The sequence below is a fragment of the Balaenoptera borealis genome, assembly GCF_965194805.1.
Source record: "Balaenoptera borealis genome assembly, chromosome: 4".
In the NCBI taxonomy this organism is placed as follows: domain Eukaryota; kingdom Metazoa; phylum Chordata; class Mammalia; order Artiodactyla; family Balaenopteridae; genus Balaenoptera; species Balaenoptera borealis.
The window spans coordinates 92,534,296-92,555,087 of record NC_138861.1 but is presented as its reverse complement, the minus strand read 5'-3'; the positions used below and the strand labels follow the sequence as shown (position 1 = coordinate 92,555,087).

At 34.5% G+C, this 20,792-nt stretch overlaps 1 long non-coding RNA gene across 1 annotated transcript; it reads left to right on the top strand.

Annotated features, from left to right (window-relative positions):
* The first annotated feature begins 316 nt into the window (after positions 1-316).
* LOC309627400 lies at positions 317-5,447 on the top strand. The gene is made up of 2 exons (XR_014243723.1): positions 317-745; positions 1,055-5,447. It is a non-coding gene; the product is annotated as an uncharacterized lncRNA (long non-coding RNA).
* The last annotated feature ends 15,345 nt before the right edge of the window (positions 5,448-20,792 follow it).

Sequence of the window (20,792 nt, the reverse complement as noted above, 5' to 3'; positions counted from 1 at the left end):
TTAGAAGTTTTATGAAACCATCAGTCTCTTCATTAGAGTTCTTTAAATTCTTACCTAGTTCAAATGGTATAATCTGAAAAGTTATCAGAAACCAGTATTCTAAAATACTTGTTAGAGTCCTTTCCATGAATCTCTCCAAAGTTTAAACACTTTGCAGGAACACGTTTATAAAAGCATCAGAGTAAAACAATAACTTAAATAATAAAAACTTTAAAATGGCCATGGTTAAAGATCTGATGGGAGTTGCAATTGACAAAGAAATATGGTTAATTCTGTGACACATAAAACTTCAAGATAATAACTAGAATTAAAGTGATAACATACCAAGACAAATCAGATTTCTAGGAATTTCATACAATTTCTGGTATACTTACATTAATAACATGTAGCCACACAAATATAAACTAAGAAGGTTCGGGTTACATATTTTACAATGCTTCTCACATAATTTAACATATCAAATAAGACTAATTAGTGTAAAATATCTCTTTTTATAAGGAGAAAGAACAATCTTTTGAGATGTTCAGGGGCCCTCTGGAAAATTCCAAAGTTAATTTGAGGTCAAAAAAACTTTGTTTAAAATTTGATTTGGGGGAATTCTGTCAAAAATATCAATGTTTTGAAACACTGACCAAATAAGATCATAGGTCACTGTGAAAAATACTTAGTTATCTGTTTAACCAAAGTAACAATTAAAGATTTCACAGGACAATAGAGAAGGCTACATAATTCTGAGCATATTCTAGTTTTTTTTTTTAGAAATTCACGTTCTTTTATTTATTTATTTATGACTGTGTTGAGGCTTCGTTTCTGTGCGAGGGCTTTCTCTAGCTGCGGCAAGTGGGGGCCACTCTTCATCGCGGTGCGCGGGCCTCTCACTATCGCGGCCTCTCTTGTTGCGGAGCACAGGCTCCAGACGCGCAGGCTCAGTAGCTGTGGCTCACGGGCCCAGTTGCTCCGCGGCATGTGGGATCTTCCCAGACCAGGGCTCGAACCCGTGTCCCCTGCATTGGCAGGCAGATTCTCAACCACTGCGCCACCAGGGAAGCCCTAGTTTTTTTTAATATTGAGAAGACTAGGTTTAGTTAAGTAAAGACCAGTATATATAGTATGAAGCGCCTGTGTATATAGTATTTTGGTCAAGCACAAAATCTTTGCTTTCAAGCAGATTACTTAAAAGGTAAGGAAACCCCTTTCAGAACCTCTTACCAGGAGCAGACCAATAGTCCAAGTGAACTTTATCGTTTTGCAAATGAAAGAAAATATAGTACAAGTTTTACATAAGTACACTATTGATATTAAAGCTTAATTTAAAAACTCTTATAATGAATTAATACAATCTTATCCAACTTAATCACACATAAAAATTTTTTCAAGATTTCTTTTTCACCAAACTACAACTTTCTATATCCATTTAAGTTTTGTTCTATCTTTTTCCTTTCTTATTGTGGAACAATCATTCTACTTTAGAACAATTTATTTTTTCCCTTACCAAAACTGTATTTCCATTACTAAAAACACACAACCTACTTTTTGTTTACAGTTATTTTCTTTCATTCTTATTATTTCTAGTAGTTTTGTAGTAAAACAAATAAATGAAAAACAAAAACAAAACACCTTAACTCTTAGCTTTTTTACAAATCAGTCTTGGCAAGGGAACATTTTGTATTTAAAAAGAAAACTCCTTTTTGGCTGACAATTTCAACTTTATTGGTGCAAATATTATTTCTCAATTTCAAAAACTTACAAAAGTTATAGAAAAGAAATGATGTAAGGCAGTTGTTACAGAATAATTACAGTTTTACTCTTAGTAGATAGCGTAACTGTCTATGCTCTACACTAAATGAATAAACTCCTTCTACTCCTTCTAATAATACAGTTTAAATAAACCACATCTTTTGGGAAATTACAGTGTGAGATCCACTCATGTCTATAGGTTCTTCCTGACATTGCTCTGCTAGACCAGGAATGATAGGACAGGCAGGGCCAAAAGAATTCCCACATTTTTGCTGCACAGCGTTGCTCTAAACTGAGTAGGGAGAAAAAATATTTGAAAGATGGAACAACTTCTAAACCAATTTCAGAGCTATAAATATCTGGGAAGCCATGACTAGAATTTCCAGCTTTGCAAGTAGTTATAAGAAATGGGGAAAGTTTTTGTTTTTGTTTTTTTAAAAAAATTGCTGCCAGGCCACAAATCTTAAAAGACATGGGGACAAAGCATGAGCCTATGAAAGAGTGATTACAGCTTGGCCTTGAAAAGTTATCACTGTGTGTGTACAGGATAAAAGGGTCGTTGTTCTTGTATTGGTCTTTTCAGTTGGCTGCACAAACCCTTTTATTGCTCAATTTACTGTCGTATAAGAGCAGTCGTTTTCAAACATCTTGGACCATTCCAGAGCAGGAGAAAGCCCTCATAGGAGTTCCATTGCTTCTCACTTTCCGAAGGCGTTCCTGCTGTTTTGCAAGGATTCTCTTTTGCAATACTGATGCACATAGTTTGCGCAGTTAATTTATGCTTATCACTCTTAGCGTTCCAATACTTTCTTATTGATTCATTTTGTATTCTCAGCTCCTCCTTCAACTTTTTAAAGAAACTATTTGCAATCTTTGCTTTTCAGTGAAAACTAGGACGCAGGCAATTGTGAACTGTCTATTACATCGGCATTTTTTTGATTGTCAAATTTATAAACGCACTTCATAATTTCTAGAAACATATTTCCTAAAAGCAAAATTTCTTGGTGTGGTACAACCATGTTTATTTATAGATCCAAATATCTTTGGTTCCTGTGTATTAGAAATCAAAAAGTAGGTAAACTTAGACTTATTTAAAAATTAACATTTCAGTATTTAATCTTATCTGGAAATGATCTAGGTATTCAATAATTTCCCATCATTTAATTTAACTTCACAAAATTCTAAGAATACAAGTTACCAAAGATTTGGGATACTGTTTTTAAGTAGATATATCATAAAACAATCATTGCAAAAAAACAGCTTCCCCAAAAATGCTTATCCCATTTTCACATATTTAAATAATTTGTACTTCACAAATTATGATTATGTTTAGATTACTTATAAAAACCTCATTAGACATTAGACAAGGTAAGTTATCATCATATGTTATTTTTCTGGCTGACAAATTTTGTAAAAGAGATAACATAAGCTTACTGACTTTTAGTAAACCTAGGTAGAATAAAAGTTGTATGTCTGCATTATATTCAATGTTGATAGTTTTAAAGACATGTCTACTTTAATTAAATCAACAAACTTAAACTAGCATTAATACCAAATATTTTCCCAGGTGATGTGAGCCTGAAAAGCATTGGCATTAGTTTCTATATTTCTGAGCGTTTTAGTATACCCAGTCCTTAATTTATAAGTGCTTATTTGTTTTTAAGCCAATTAAATAGAGTTCTTTTAAGAATTAATTTTAGTAATACCACCCAGAGGCAGAAAATGTTGCACATCTACAGAGTGCATACATAGACACACATAGAAATACAGACAGACATACAGAACTTATCATTTTATTTTAAAATTTTAACCATGATATGGGTAAGTGTGAGAAAGATACTTAAGATTTTTTATTTGCCCTATTTCCCAATAGTTCTTTATTCTTTATTTTCTAGTCTAGGCAGAGTTTTAATTTCCTCCTTAGCTGTTTACATTTTAAAAGCATGGTTAAGATTTACATCTTCAAGGGAAAGTACACAAATTTTCTCTTAAAAGTTTTGGAGCATATTTGTCTATTAGCAGAAATCTAGGGTATTTACTATTTAAATTTTTCCTTCTATTTCTTACGTGAAGTACAATTGTACTTCCAATGTCCTGATTTTTTAACAATATCTGCAAATGTCTGAAGGAAAATAGGAAAGAGTCTGAATGGATTTTGAGTTGCTTTCAGGGTTATGCTTCTGTTTTTCTAAAGAGTCAACTTGTAAATCAAGAATTGCTAATTCCAACTCTTTTTTTGTCTGCATTTCTGTAAGCCATCTTCAAAGAATTAGATAGACTTTCCCATTATAATGTTTAAGAGTGATTAGCCCATCTAACCACATTATTTTGAATTTGTCTTTTTATATCAGGGAGAAAATTTTCTACTAAGGCAAAAATTAAAAGATTCTCATGTTCTGGAGCTCCTGGATTTAATGCAGTGTGCCTTTGAAAAGTCTGTATAAAATGTTCAACAAAGATCTTTGGATGTTTTTTTCTTTCTGAGTGCATAATTCAACTTTAGTCCAATTGACTTTATATGAAGAAGCCTCTAATATCATTCCTATCAAACCTTGATTATTAGCCTCTAGCTTAGCCATTTCCTGGTCACTTGCAGGAGCTCCTGAGACAGGTTCTAGCCATCTGTTTTCTCTGTGAAAAAAGTCAGGGTTGTGTTCTCCAGGGGGTTATCTGTCTTGTCCAATAACCACAGTGTAATCTTGGGTGGGAAGAACATCCCTTAGCAATCAAAGTCCCTATGAATGGGTTTATGAATGGCCATTAATATTTTAAATTTCTCTTTATATTTAGGAGGATCTTTTGAAAGCGGAATTAAAAGAATTTTATACAAGATTTGCTATTGTCCAGGGGACATGAATTCTTTGTGGTAGGGGTCCTATCCAAATGACATTGCATAGGAATGTCTGAAATTGGCTGAGCACATTTATCAAGCCCTAAAAAGTAGGAGGGGTTATAAAGAACTGTAAGGAAAAGCTAATCATGTGTCCAAGGTGCCTCTGCTAAATTCATTTTCTGACATACAGTATTTATGCAAGTAACCTGTATATGCATTGCTTGGAGGTCAGGCTGGAGTGTCCTCTGTAAGTCTTGTAAAGAAAGGGAAGTGAAAATAAGTAGCTTGGTGTTTAAGGGATTTTCTGGGGAAGTCGGAGGTCTTTTAGGATTTAAGAGAATTGGCTGAGGAGACGGTTTTGGGTTTTAAGGAGGGGATGAGACCAAGATCTTCTGCTGGTTCAGAGACAGGGAGTTGGGAATAAGGGGTGTGTAAGAGGAAGGATAAGGGGAATTTACATTAGGGGGTGTATAAGAGGAAGCAGAAGGGGAATTTATATTAGATTAAAAAAATTTTTTTTTATGTTTAATTTCTGTTCTTTCTTCATCTTAAATAAGTCCCTAAGGGGAGCTGCTATATTTCTTTGTGTTGTTTTTTTCAATTTGATCTTCCCACAGATACCAATAAAATAACTGTTTCAGATAAAATCTCTCTAAAAATGTTTCAATTTGGAAGTTCAATTCAAAGAATCCATTGCCTGGCCATTGATGAATAAGATCTTCTTAATAGTGACACAAACTAATAAGTCTTTTTATGGCTTAGCCATATATGCAAGAGACAACCCCAAGAAGAGTGCAGAAGATATGGCCCTTATAAGTTCCAGAAAGTTTATTCCCAAAGGTAGTCTAAGAAAGCAAAGTCCTTCATTGCATAGGTAGTAAGAATGATAGAGTGAAAACATTGTCTCTGGTTTCCTATCAGAACGTGAGTTACCTTTAGTCACAGATGCACTGATCTGTGACACCGGGCAGGCATCACTGGAATGGTAGCTTTCGAGCACTAACAAAGCAACAAAAGTTGAGATGACAAAGGCCACTTGTGGTCTGGGACCCCTTATGACAATTCCCCCTGAGAGCTGGCATGGCCAAACAGAGAGAGCGCTGCTTGTGACGTTGTGTCTCAGAACCCCAGTCTATTTGGCCACCAAGATGCACCCCAGTAAGTACACTTTCTAGATGGCAGACACTAGACAGAATATTCTCACTGGTCACTAAGGCAAGCTCTCAGAACATTGAAAAAAAGACAAAAGAAAAAAACCTCATTCGGTTTTTACTTAGGGGACCCACAGCAAAGTTCACCTAAAAAGACACCAGTCTGGTGAGAACCATGAACTCACCAGTCTATGAGGCCAGCTTGAACAGCAGACTTATAGCCTATGCCTGCATTCTACTTATGGGTTTGTTTGGTTTTTTTTTTCCCCTATGACAAATGTCACAACAGTGACAAAGAAAAACAGTGACCATCCTGGGAGGAAAATTATCAATAAAAACCAAGCGTACTTGCACCATTTTTTTTTACCAAAGTCACTCTACTTAAGAAACTAATTCCATATTTTATCTCAAAGGTAAAATAGATAACTACTTCATCTTTACATTTTTAGTAGTAACTACATGTATTTGATTAACATCTTTTATACATCCAAAGTGCTTTCTCATACTCTAGATTACAGCTTCTTAATGGCAATAATGAGTCTTGTTTCAGAATAATAGCTTAGTGCCTGGCACTAAGTAGGTACCCAATAAGTTGTTACTGAGTAAATCAATGACTGTATTTAATTCCCCAATAAATTAAAAAAAAAAAAAGAAAGGAAACTAATTCCACAAATATTTTCTCCTGCTAATTGAAATTTAGAAAAGGAAGGAACAAAACATTTTTACCTTCCTCTTTTGACCATGCATATAGGGAGATCTGGGAAAGCTGACATTGGCAAGAATTTTAACCTTCTGCTGGCCCTTGTCAGAAGTCCCAGAATCTCTCAGCTGCAGCAACCCTGGAGGAAGCAGCATCCAGCCAGTGAAGTTCATCCTGCTGACTGCACCAATGGTAGGGTAGGAAAATTTTTCCTCTATTTTTGTAGGTTCTTTATGGCTGGTCTAATAAATAAATTGTCATGAGACAGATCAACAGGAGAAAACAGTCAAATTTAATTCTGCATGTATGGGGACCCCAAAGATATGAGGTTCAAAGAAGTGATGAAGGAAGGCAGCTTTTATACCTTTTAGACAAAGAAACAGTTGTTTGTGAATATTTGACAAAACCAAGGGATATTTGCTTGGGTAGCAAATTAATGAAAAAGTAACAAAGTTTGTTCATATAGCATTTTTGGCCTTGAATTCCCTATCTTTGGTGATTAGGATGCCTTTTATCCTGCTGGTATAGGAAGGATGTCTTCACATGGGAGATTTATTTCCTGCTTTCAGGGAAACAGAGGACAGTCAATGCTGTTCTTGCAACGGCTGTTTCTTAAGTAACTTTAACTCAAAATAATCAATGTGTCAAAGTGGCGTGAATTGGGGCAGCCTGCCCTGAACCCTATCAATATTCTACTGAAGAAAACAGAGCAATGTAAAAAGAATTAAAGTACATCAATTCCAGAGGTGAGACATGATCAGAACACGTTGCTCTGTCAAAAAAAATTATTTTTTCTTAATTTGCATAATGACTATAGTCTATGTTTGATCTGATTAGATACTTATAGCAAGATTATAATCCTTAAGCAGACTGATTTTGTGAAATAAGTCAATACAATGAGTTATTTGTCATCATATAAACTTATATAGAAGTTGACTATATTATTTAATAGTTGACTATTTTCAACTGTTTAATGGCTTGTACAGACATTATGTAAAAATAGACTTGTAAGACCATATAAGAGGATTCAAGAAAATTTGAAGAGCACACAAAGATTGGAACAATTCAATTAAGATGTTATAGTTAACAGTATTCCCATTAATTATATACATAACTTATTGGGATTCAACATCAAACACTGTTCCAATAGCAAAACCCATTCTTTGGTACAGTTTCATGTTTTTACATTATTAACTACAAATTAAACATACATTTTGATATAATTAACCCCTAACTTCTATCCTTTTATACATTTCAATCAGAATGATTACAGACATTAGCACATGAAAAAGAACAGTATTAATACATGCACTGGAATTAATTGGAGACCATCTTGGGTTATTTATAAAAATGTCATGTAGGGATATTTTGTCCATTGGTACCACCAAACTGCCTCAAAAATTACAAACATTGATTACTCCTAGACTAGCTCTTCCACTTGAAAGTCACCTAAAATATGTAGGTACTTAATGTATCCTAATTTTGTTGACTGGAAGTAAAAATTATTAAAGAGACATTTAAACATGTAATTATATTTTGCTTCCCCAATTTATGCAAATATCTCTATACTTTCTCCCTTTTAATTTCCATAATCACAGAATAAACTTACTCTGTATTAAAGCTGGTGTCAATCAGTCTATGAGTAGTTACTGATTCTATTAAGACAATCAGTGAGAGAAGTAGAGGGAACTTTGATCTATGTAAAATTATACACATCATTAGGAACACATCACCTAGAAAGAAACTTGAAATAATCAGCAGCACTCAATGAAATCATACAATAGCAATAAATGGAATTATTCACTTTACTAAAATATTTATGTGAAAACAAATACCATGCAAGTATACTATAGATAAGAGACAATGAAAATAGCTTCACTTTTTAAAAGTCTCTTTGGTTTACTCTTTGGCTGTAAAATTCTGGAAGTCACCCATGTAGAAATGTTTAAAGAGGGAAGCAGTTTGATGGTGTGACATTAATGTCAAAAAAATAAATAATTGGTCAGTAGTGTCACCACGGTGGGTCTGCCTTGCTACATGGAAAATTTGGAGCTGAATGGTGGCTTCCCCATCACATTGAACAAGTTATTTTCCATTTTTCAGTCTCCACCAGGTCTGATTCACTTACTTGCATGCCCTCTTCTGCACAGAGGCTCAGAGTTTGCAAGTACTGGACTAAATAGTGGAATTTCAAAGAAATTTTGATTCTCAAAGATCTAGAAAAAAAGAAGGTTGACTTGCTCAAGAAAAGAAAATATATATATATATATCTGGTAGAAAAACAGTGGGCATATCTCTGGGAGTTAAAGAAAGAGTTGAACAACCAAAGTTCCTGAAAAAAGAAATTAGGATTATGCTAAGATTTTAGCATCGGGATATTTAGCCACAAGAAAATGGCATTAATGTGACTTGACTCTGAAGTCAAGTTGTATATCCCTCTGCCTCTATGTTCTAAAATTCTTGAAAGAGAGAATTTTATCTGTCCACTCTGTGTCAACGGTCCATGTCAGAATCATTCTCTGTTATGACACTTGCTGGAATATGTAGTATAGAAATGACCACAGAGGGCTTGTTTCTTCATTTTAGGACCTTTTCCAGAGAAGGGGCCCCATTCTAAGACAGACATTTAACCCAAGTCATATTTAGTGAATATAGTTTTTCCTGCCTGTTTTTTTTCACCCACACATATTCTGTAGAGTTTTGGGGGAGTGGAGATACAACAAAAGATAATTCTAAGATTATTTTCAATAAATGCTAAATAGGATTAAAATGCTCAGGTTTTATGCAATTGCTATATTCTTAATATCAAAATTATGTCATACACTTAAAATAAAAATGTGCTATCTGAAGAAACTTAACAATCAATTTTTCCCCAAAATCAGTTCATTAGGTAATGACAGATACTACCTTTTAAGATAATTGTTGAAAATACAACCTCATAATACTTCAAAACATAAATTGCATTAACTTGTATTATCCAATACATTTATTTTAGAAAAAAATTATGTACCATTTGAATTAGTAATTAAAACTATACTACATTAAAGGTGTAATTCAAAGGACTCTGAAAAACTACATGCTTTTTCTATTAGTCATTATATCCAATAATTTGATGAAATGCATCTCTTTCAATAGCCCAAATGGAGCATTACTTATTCACTAAAATCAATAGAAAATTAAGTCATGTCCTTCATTTATGCTAAATTCTTGTTATACCAACATAGAAAAAAATCTAAGGGGTGTGTGTGTGTGTGTGTGTGTGTGTACACACAATTGCATGTGTAATATGTGTGCATTTGCAGCTGTTTAATGTAGTGGACCAATGACTTCAAGTTCTGATTTGCCATCTCAGTTGTCTACCAAGATTGATTGCCTTAAGCATCCAAACTTAAATGTTTCCATGGAGCATATTTTGTTTCCAAACATCCCTGCTCAGAAAGAGACCAACCCTCTTCTGAAAAAAATTAATTATCCTTCTCATTTTTATTCATGTATTGAAGATGGTACATAGCTTACTAACTTTCCACCTTAAATTATGGAATTATTTCGTAAACTAAGTTTATTTCATTTTGTTCAATAGAATATTCTGTGATGATGAAAATGTTTTAAATCCACACTTTCCAGTACAGTAGCCATGGGCCACATGTGGCTATTAAGAAGTATTTAGGAGGTGGTTAGTATGACTAAGGGTCTGAATTTTAAAATTTAATTAATTTTACTCATTTTAAATTAAGTAAGCAATGTGGTTAGTGGTTACATTATGGGACAATGCACATCTATTATTCACTTCCACAAAATTCTGTGACCTACTCAAATCCAATTTCTTTGTTTCTCTTTCACATCAGCTACTAATTCAAAGGATTATGTCCTGACCCTTAGGATCTGAGTTACTGATACCTCAGAAATCTGAGAGGAGTGTGGTAGGGTTTTCTAACTTCCCTTCCATCCATTATTTAAGATTGACATGCAAATTAGACCTATACAAAGTCACACACATTTATCTTTTCCCCAGAGTTAAGCTATAAGAAAGCAACACTGTAATGATGACTTTAAAATGTAAATGCAGAGGTGCATTTAGCATTATAATGGGAATATAAATCTACAGTTCAGGCTCTGTGAGGCCTAAAGGAGAAAGATGTACACTTGCTGTCCTAAATGTGTATTGGAGTAAGAGAGGTCTCCCTTTCAAAACCAAGAGATAAGGGACATGGTATTCCATCCTCATTCCAGTTCCAAATAAATCCAGAAGATTGTCCCTACCAATGTTTTCAATCCCTAGAACTGTGAAAGGTGGAGGAGATTTGGGTCTTCAGCCTTAGCGGTTATGTGTATGAAAGGAACAAGGATTAGAAGTATACTCAAATCGCATCCCAAAGAACTAACCAGTCTATGTGTGCCTCTAGGTATGCAGACCCACAACAGAGAATTCGTTTGGACCTCCAACTGCTGACATCGGTTTTACAGACAGGAGCTAGAGTAGTAATGCCAACTGTAAAGAATAAAGCTTTTTATGACCTCTCACCCCAACTTCCAGGCAGAAGAGGTAATATACTTGCTTCTCTGGATGCTTTGGGCCTTTAGTAACATGCTCAGATCACTGCTCTAGAGCTCCTTACACTGTATTTTTCCACTTTATATTTTGGTGAAATCTTTGCTTGTCCATCTTCTCCAATAAATGTTAAGTCACTTAGTAGCAGATGTCCTGAGACAGATTCCCTAGAAAATAGTCTCAGAGACTGAGATTTGCAAGCAGGAATTTTATTAGAGAGTGTTTTCAGAGAAAAAACAACAAGACAAAAACAAATAAGCAAATAAGAAACACCTAAGAAATTGAGGGAAGTAGAATAGAGTAGGAGAAGTTAAAGTGCTATAGCACTTGCAACCAAGTCCTAAACTGGTCCCATGAGGAAGCTCTGAACTGGGATGCCTTTCAGAGAAGTTCCAGATTGGGACAAGTGGTTTGGATTTTGTGCTATAAAAGAAAATGTCTTGATGTGGGCCGCCTCTGAGGAGAAGCTATTATTTTGGTCAAGATATCTCCCTTCAGCTGAGGAACACATTTGGGGATGAATATTGAGTAGTCAGTGGGCAACACTCAACAGGTAAGGAATGTGTGCCTCTTTACTGAAGGGGTATCTGGCAGTACACAGCAGCTTGCAAAGTCAACTCCTGGCACCACTTGGATCAACTTCTTTCTATGATAATTTTATCCTATCTGAGCACAGCTCCATGTAGCTTCTTGTGTTTTTTCCTAGGGTAACTTAATTCATCTATTGATAAATAGAATGAACTACAACCACTACCTTTGCCGCTGGTAGGGACACAAAGAAACCCTGTCATATTGCTTCTCTGTTAACCATTTCAAGTCATTCTTCACACTCAACAAACACCTCAGTTGGACTAAGTGGCTCATCTGGTATGGTGACCCAGACCGTCATCTCTGCGTGGTTTGAACCATAGCTCATAACATATGATTTTTCAGATTATAGCTGATACATTTGTCAATTTACCATCAAAATTAATCAAGGGAAGACAAAGAGATGCCCCAATAATCAGCAGGGTGCAAAGGAATTATGTCTTGCCACCAGTGTACAGCAGTGGACCTACCTCATCCTGATGATCAGGATCAATTACCACTGCCATGCTGATCTCTTGCCAGTAATGAGCACAAAATGACAAAGTGGCAGCTGGGGTCCCCTGGTGAAAGCGTATCTTCTCTGGGAACCTGAATATTTAGATCTTCAGTACCTAGGGTTGTTGAGACAGGAAGTACAACTTTCCCAAGGGAGTCACAGGGAGTAATGGTAGGCAGGGTCACTCCTACGCCTACCCCTTGACCCCAGGACCTATGTATTCTACCTTTTGGGAACATATCACCATATAATGGTTATCAATTTAGTTTGTCCTGAAAGATAGCGCTCCATACTCACACAATAACATCTCCAAGTTATTGCCTCTGCTATTCCTTTAAAATGTCATTCCATCAAGTTTCTGGGTAGTGCAGAAAGTAATATAATCAATAGATCCCATGGTTATGTGTCTCCTGATATACCTCCTTTACTGTAAAGTGGGCCATTTGGTCAAATGCAATGTCATATCATATCCTGTATCAGTGGATCAAGCATTCTATAAGTCCTTAGGTAAAAGTGATGGCTGAGGTCCTGCAGACAGGAAATAAAACCCATCCCTGAAACATGTATTGAGTACCATCAAGACAGATTGCTGCCTCTTCTAGGACATACAGAGTTAGTATGCAAACAAGTGGCTGGCTGGTCTCCAAGAGGGCTTAAAATACCTATGCTGCTGCCAGTTTAAACATGAGGCTGGGGCAGTACTTAAATCTGTCTATGCTGATATGTATGTTTTTAGGGTCATGAATACCTCCATCTCTGATGCCATAGCTACTTCTTCATATTAACCTTGTGCCAGAATTGGGTGGCCAATGACATAGTCTAATAGATGTCAACTCATTAGAGTATTTGTTCTCTATTTAGTGCCTCTGTGACTGGTGTTAACATACAAGACAACAATCTCCACACATTGTATCCTTTTCCATAGGTTTTCCACATGCCTCTTCCCCTAGACTCCTTTTCCACTGACCTTCCAGTCTATTTCCTTCTCGGGTGCTCAACAACCAGCCATGTCATCCACCATTGCCTATGAATCTGTGTATAGTCTTACCTCAGACCACTTCTTTTTCAGTCAGAAGATAATAAGGTGTACCACTTGATGGTCTGCCTTTTGGTAGGATTTTTGCCCACTATTATCTTTTAGTACCACCTCTGAGTATGGTTTAGGTACAATCAGAGTTCATTTTTTAGCCAAGACTTGGAAACAACCTAAATGCCCATCAACAGATGATTGGTTTAAGAAGATACATACTATATATACAAATATATATATATGTATATATATATGGTATATATATGTGTATAGTATATATATATATATATATATACACAATGGAATATTAGTTAGCTATAAAAAATAATGCCATTTTGCAGCAACATGTATGGACCTAGTGAAATAAGTTAAACAGAGAAAGACAAATATTATATGATATCACTTATATGTGGAATCTAAAAAAGTAATACAAATGAATCTGTATACAAAACAGAAACAGACTCACAGACATGGAAAACAAACTTATGGTTACCAAAGGCGAAAAGGAGAGAGGAAGGGAAAAATTAGGAATATTGGATTAACAGATGCAAACTACTATACATAAAATAGATAATCACCAAGGATTTGCTGTATAGCACAGGGAACCATATTCAATATTTTATAATAACCTTAATGGAAAATAATCTGAAAAAATATGTACAATTAACTGAATAACTTTGCTGTATACGTGAAACTAATGCAATACTGTAAATCAACTATTCTTCAGTTTAAAAAAGGATTTCATTTTTGACCTTCCCAAATTACCAAATTTACTCACATGTGGACCAACATTAACTTTCTCCTCCTTCAACAGTCTGTAAAGAACTCCATGCAACAATAGATTTGAACAGAGTTGTAACAGGGTTGATGACATTAGAGTTGGGATGATTTTTCATGCATCTTACGTGTGCCCTTTGGACTATTCATGCCTAAATTTGAATGTACTACTTCCATGTTCTGATGAATTACTGCTGATACCTTAGGTTTTGTCACAATAGTCTCTTTATGTCAAAAGGACAAATACTCCTTCTCTACTAGAGCCCAATATCATGACAGGAGTATGTCTTCTCACTTTCTATAATTCTCTGGCATACATAAACAATGAAATACTTTTCAGCTTTAAAGGGGAGTTAAATGTTGACACATGTCACAACATGGATGAACCTTGAAGACATTATGCTAAGTGAATTAAGCCAGACACAAAAGGACAAATGTTGTACTATTCCATTTATATGAGGTACCTAGAGTAGTCAAAGTCATAGAGACAGAGTGTAGGATGATGGTTTTCAGGGGATGGGAAGAAGTGATAATGGGGGATTATTGTTTAATTGGTAGAGAGTTTCAGTATGTGAAGATGAAAAGGTTCTTCACACTTTTCCATGGATGGATTGTGATGATGGTTGCACAACAAGGTGAATGTACTTACTGCCACTAAACTGTATACCTAAAAATGGTGAAAATGGTAAATTTTATGTTATGTATACTTTACCACAATAATCAAGTATTTTAAATACAAAAAAAAAAAAACCTCTAGGTGTTCTTCTCTTGATACCATATGGTTAACTAATTAATGGCTGTATGACCATTTGGGGAAGGTCTGGGAGAATCATTGTCGTATAGTCTTGCTATGACATTGTTGTCCTGGGGATCTGGCCTCACTTTCAGTCAATTGATTTTGAAGATACATCCTTGATTTATTTTTATTGTATACATGGAGTAATACCATTTTTAGCTGACCTTAAGAATGCCATTTTTTATTAACAAACTCCAAGCCTCTCAGCGGCCAATCTTCTTGGCTGCCACTCCAATCTATCTACTCATTATGATAATTGTAACCACTTGTTTCTGATGATGAAGAACTGCCACATGCTCACTAATCTTTTAGGACTCTATTATTCTCACTGTTATTAAGAAGCCCACCATTCTAGTTCTTTCCATGATTTGTTCATGTAATCCTTGTAAGACATCACTGAGATAATGACTAGTCTCCTCAATTTTGTGTATGAAGATTTTGAGGCACAGAAAGTTTGTGGGGCATTTATGTAATAAAGTAAGATATTATTGGTCAAGAATACTTCCCTGGAAAAAATAACCCAATAAATATTCATCAAGATCATTATGAAGGAAAACTAAGAAATTTATGAGAGTGGAAGTTTCATTCTCCTTAAAAAGATGTTACCGGGCTTCCCTGGTGGCGCAGTGGTTGAGAATCTGCCTGCCAATGCAGGGCACACGGGTTTGAGCCCTGGTCTGGGAGGATCCCACATGCCACGGAGCAACTAGGCCCGTGAGCCACAATTGCTGAGCCTGCGCGTCTGGAGCCTGTGCTCTGCAACAAGAGAGGCGGCGATAGTGAGAGGCCCGCGCACCGCGATGAAGAGCGGCCCCCACTTGCCGCAACTAGAGAAAGCCCTCGCACAGAAACGAAGGCCCAACACAGCCATAAATAAATAAATAAATAAATAAATAAATAAATAAATAAATAAATAAATAAATAAAAGAAAAAGTGTGGTAATCATCCTATTAAAAAAAAAAGATGTAACCAATATAGATCTGTTTACATGATATCTTTTCTTTGATAATCAAAATGAAATTTTAAAGTAAATGCTAAGACTTAAAAGTTAAAAATGACTTATTTTCATGAAACAAAAAAAAATGTGAGAAGGTACTTTGCTAGTTTCTTCTTTTCTTTCAAAGTTTTGTTTTACTAAATAAAACCTTTTTTACTTTCAAGTGACAAAAGAGCTCTAAAAAGGCTTTAAAGACATTGTGAAGAGCAACAAAGCAACTTGCCCAATTGACTCACAAGACTTTACTCACAGTTATAATCTCATTTGTGGTTCACCTTGCTGTTCAGCATTGTGATTTTATAGTCTAAAATCCCATAAACAGAACCTCAGACAATGAATGGAAGATTTACTTAAGTACAAATGAATAAACGGTTATGATATAATCAGATATGAGATTTGCTTAAAGAAATGTCTGAGGAGTCAGGTATCAAAAAGGTCAAGACAATATTTCCTTCCACAGAGCAAATCAATTTGTGTGTGTGTGTGTGTGCATGCATATGTGTGTGTGTGTGTACTTCAATAGTTATCTTTACAAACACCTCCCCAAAAATGCATGACAGTTTGTTGCATACTAACAGTTCAAATAAAAACAAGTGAAAACACCTTTCCTGTGCATGTGTGAATGTTATGGTTAAAGAGCAAAAAATAATGCAATAATATTTTAATGAGGCTTATAAGGATAATTAATTAGGGATATATCACAATCCAGTTACTTATACTCAGTTAAAATTTTGAATAAGTGCTTCCACTTTTTTTAATATGTATGGTATTTTGAATCTTGTTTATTGAATGGTCTTAACTGTTAGCAAAGTTGCAAAATATAACAGTGCACCATCTTTAATTCAATTTTTTATATTATGTATGTTTAAAAAATCTGTTTTTAAGAAACATCAACTTAGGGTTAATGTATTGATTTAGAATCAAAAAATTAAATTCCTCTTGCTGGTCTGATGCATGCACAAAATAAAATTCCCTTTTACAGTTATAAAGTTCAGTTTGTGGGTAAAGACATTTTTCTTTATAAACCACATGTCTTTTTATGCAGACTAGGTAAAGAAAAAAATATATATAATTGAATGGTCAGTTATTTGGGATTTCTAAATATGTCCCAGATGACCAAAAAAATTAAAATACTATATACAAATAATGTTTTGTTTGTTGGAGATTCAGAAAAGATTTTAGGATGACATAATGTAGACAGTAAATGGTAATTTAGTTAACTCTCCAGAAATGTACATGATCATGTAATAATTTTAATAGTTACAGGATAGAAGACACTGAATGATAAAAATTAGAGATTAATAGACCCTAACAGCTACAAAAACACTGTGATATTCTTTATTTATCCTTATCTTTCTGATGATAAGAAAGCTGTGGTCCAGAGAGTTAAGTGACTTTCCCAAAGTTATACAACTACTTGGTGGCAAATTAAATAATTGTTTTGGAAAATTTCTGACTCAGAAAAACATTTACCTTTTTAGGCTTTCTTATTTTTAAAAAATCATACTAATTCTTACATAATATATATTTTTTCCTACTACATACAGGTAAATTCTCTCTTTTTCCTTGGAAAAATATGCTTAAAGAAATAAGTGAAAACAATAAACTTTAGTTGTTTGAGCTAAATAATGTTTGGATTGGGATTAAATGGGAAAATATCACATATATAGCAAAACTCAGGTATTCTTGTGAGAGAGGGAATAGTAACAGTGGAACAAGCAAAAGCTTTGGCCTCCAGTAGCCCTATATTTGAAACCAGCCCAGTGTTTTACTTTAATTTTGTCAGCCTCAATGCTCTCATTTGTAAAATAAAGATAACAGTATTGCATGGGATTGTTGTAAGTATATGTAACATCTGAAGAGCTCCTGGTATCTAAATTTTATTCAGTATATGATATTCTTGCTCATTTAAGGACCAAAAAGATTAGGGTTAATATGACAGATCATCCCATAATTACATGACTGTACTTCTTCACACTGAAATTGGAGAATTTCAAAGACATTTTGGAACTCTGTAAATTTTGAGTCCTTCATAGTTATATGGTAGTATTGTTGTTTTTTTTTTTAATCCCACATTATTCTGTCCTGAGATCATGACCCTCTCATTCTTTGTTTTATTACCAAATATACATAAAGCATCTACTAAGTACAGACAAATGAAAAGGACAGTAGTGTTGTATTATAAGAACAGTTTCAGAAGCATATACAGATGATGTTACATAAGTCTGGGATACACAAAATTATGCCAAAATAGCAAAGGAATAAGAAGGATTCCTGAGAATTGATACCCCAGAAGAGTCTTGGAGGAGGAGTAAGGGTCTAGCAGCTGAGGGAGATCTTTCCAGGCAGAGTGCAACATCGTCCCAGGCACCAAGGGAAAATGAACATAGCGGGTTTAGAGGGCAAAACTAGCTTGCTGTGGCTAACTTGGAGGATGTATGTTGTAAGAGGTAGTATATAAATCTGAAGAGTTGCTCAGAAGATAAATTGAGAATGGCCTTATAATCCACATAAACACATTTTTATTTTTCCTGCAGTCAATTAGAATTCCCGGACAAATTGTAAACTGGCACATAATGTGATCCACACTGCTTTTCTGAATGATTACTTTGGTATAAAATAAAGGCTAGCAGCTTAAAACCAAAACTGGAGGTAGTAAAATGATAATTTGGAAGATGATTAAGGTGATGATGATAGCAATGGAAACAATAGTAAATATTGTATAGTCTTATATGTGCAAGGCCAAATTCTAAGTGTTTTATTGTTTTCTTCCAGTTTTATTGAGATATAATTGACATACAACACTGTATAAGTCTAAGGTATACAGCATAATGATATGACTTGTATGCAGCATGAATTGATTACCACAAGTTTAGTGATCATCCATAATCTCATGTAGATACAGGATAAAAGAATTAGAAAAAAAATGTTTTCCTCATGATGAGAACTCAGGATTTACTCCCTTTATTTTCATATATAACGTACAACAGTGTTAATTATATTTATCAAGTTGTACATTACATCCCTAATATTTATCTTATAACTGGAAGTTTGTATCTTTTGACTGCTTTCATCCAATTTCCCTCCCTCCAACTCCCACCTCTGGTAACCACAAATCTGGTTTATTTTTCTATGAGCTTTTGATTGTTTGTTTCTTTTTGAAATATAATTGACTTACAATACTAGGGTAATTCCTGGTGAAAATTATATTAATTCAATATTTCTATACATTACAAAATTACAAAATTATAAATCTACTTACCATTTATCATCATACAATTATTATTATACAAGTACATTATTTTTTACTATATTCCCCACCCTGTATATTTCATACCCATGATGCATTTATTTTGTAACTGAAGTGTGTACCTCTTTAATCTCCCTCACCTATTTCTCTCATCCTCCCACTCTTCCCTCTGGCAACTACCTGTTTGATCACTGTATCTACAACTTTCTTTCTGTTTTGCTGTGTTTGTTATTTTTGTCTTTTGTTTTTTAGATTCCACATTTAAGTGAAATCATACAGTATTTGTCTTTCTCTGTCTGACTTATTTCACTTAGCATAATACCCTCTAGGTCTTTCCATGTTGTAACAAATGGCAAAACTTCATTCTTTTTTATGGCTGAGTAATATTCCATTGACTTAATAGCATAGTCAGCTCATCAGCTCAGTCATCTTCATGATTTGAGTTTCTGGTTCTTTCTATCACATCATACATGTACTTTAATCTCTCACCAATCCATTTCCCCAAATACATGAATAGAGATATGTGTTCAGTCATGTGCTTTGAAGGTTTATCTCGTTCCAAAGTAGAGACAATGTGGCATCCTTGCTTTCCATCCCCTGCTGTTTTCTTCCTCTCCCTCAAGAGACAGAGCCCTTTCTTCTTTAATGAGCAACATATTCCTCTTCCCCTCTTTGTATCCATAATTAGCTAATACCATTTTCCGACTTAAAAAAAAAAGAGCGAGGAAATTACCTTCCATAAATGGTACTAGAAAAACTGGACAGTCTGTTCAAAAGAATGAAACTGGACCTCTACCTTATACCATGTACAGAAATTCACTCAAAATGGATTAAAGACTTGAATGTAAGACCTGAAACTATAAAATTCCTGGAAAAAATAGGTGGTAAGCTCCTTGACATTGGTCTTGGCAATGATTTTTAGGAATTGATACCTCAAGGCAAAGGAAAGAAAGCAAAAATCAACAAGTGGGACTACCTCGAATTAAAAAGCTTCTGCTTAGCAAGAGAAATCATCAGCAAAGTGAAAAGGCAAACGATGAAATGGAGAAAATTTTTGCATATTATATATCTGATAAAGGGTTAATATCCAAAATATATAAAGAATTCATACAACTCAATAGCAAAAAAAAAAAAAATCTGATTTTAAAAATGGGCAGATTGGGATTGACATATATACACTAATATGTATAAAATAGATAATTAATAAGAACCTGCTGTATAAAAAATAAATAAACAAATAAAAAAGAAAAACAATGGGCAGAGGACTTGACTAGACAAAGAAGATGCCCAGCAGGTACATAAAAAGGTTCTCAACTTTACTAATCATCAGGGAAATGCAAATCAAAACCACAATGAGATATAACACCTCATAACTGTTAGATGGCTATTATAAAAAGTCAAGAAATAAAAAGTGTTAGAGAGGATGTGGAGGAGAGGGAACACTTGTGCACTATTGGTGGGAATGTAAATTGAAGCAGCAACTATGGAAAACAGTATGGAGATTCCTCAAAAGATTTGATACTTGAACTACCATATGACCCAACAATTCCACTCCTGGGTATTTATCTGAAGAAAACAAAAATACTAACTAATTACAACATTATTTACAATAACCAAGACATAGAAAGAAACTAAGTGTCCATCAATGGATGAATGGATAAAGAAGATGTTGTATATAGATTCAATGGAATATTATTCATCCATAAAAAAGAATGAAATTTTGCTATTTGCAACAACATGGATGGATCTTGAGGGCCTATGCTAAGTGAAAGAAACCAGACAGAGAAATACAAATATTGAAAGCTAAAACAAAAACAAAAAAACAAAAAAAACAAAGCTTATAGATATGGAGAACAGATTGTTGACTGCCAGAGGTAGGAGGTGAGTA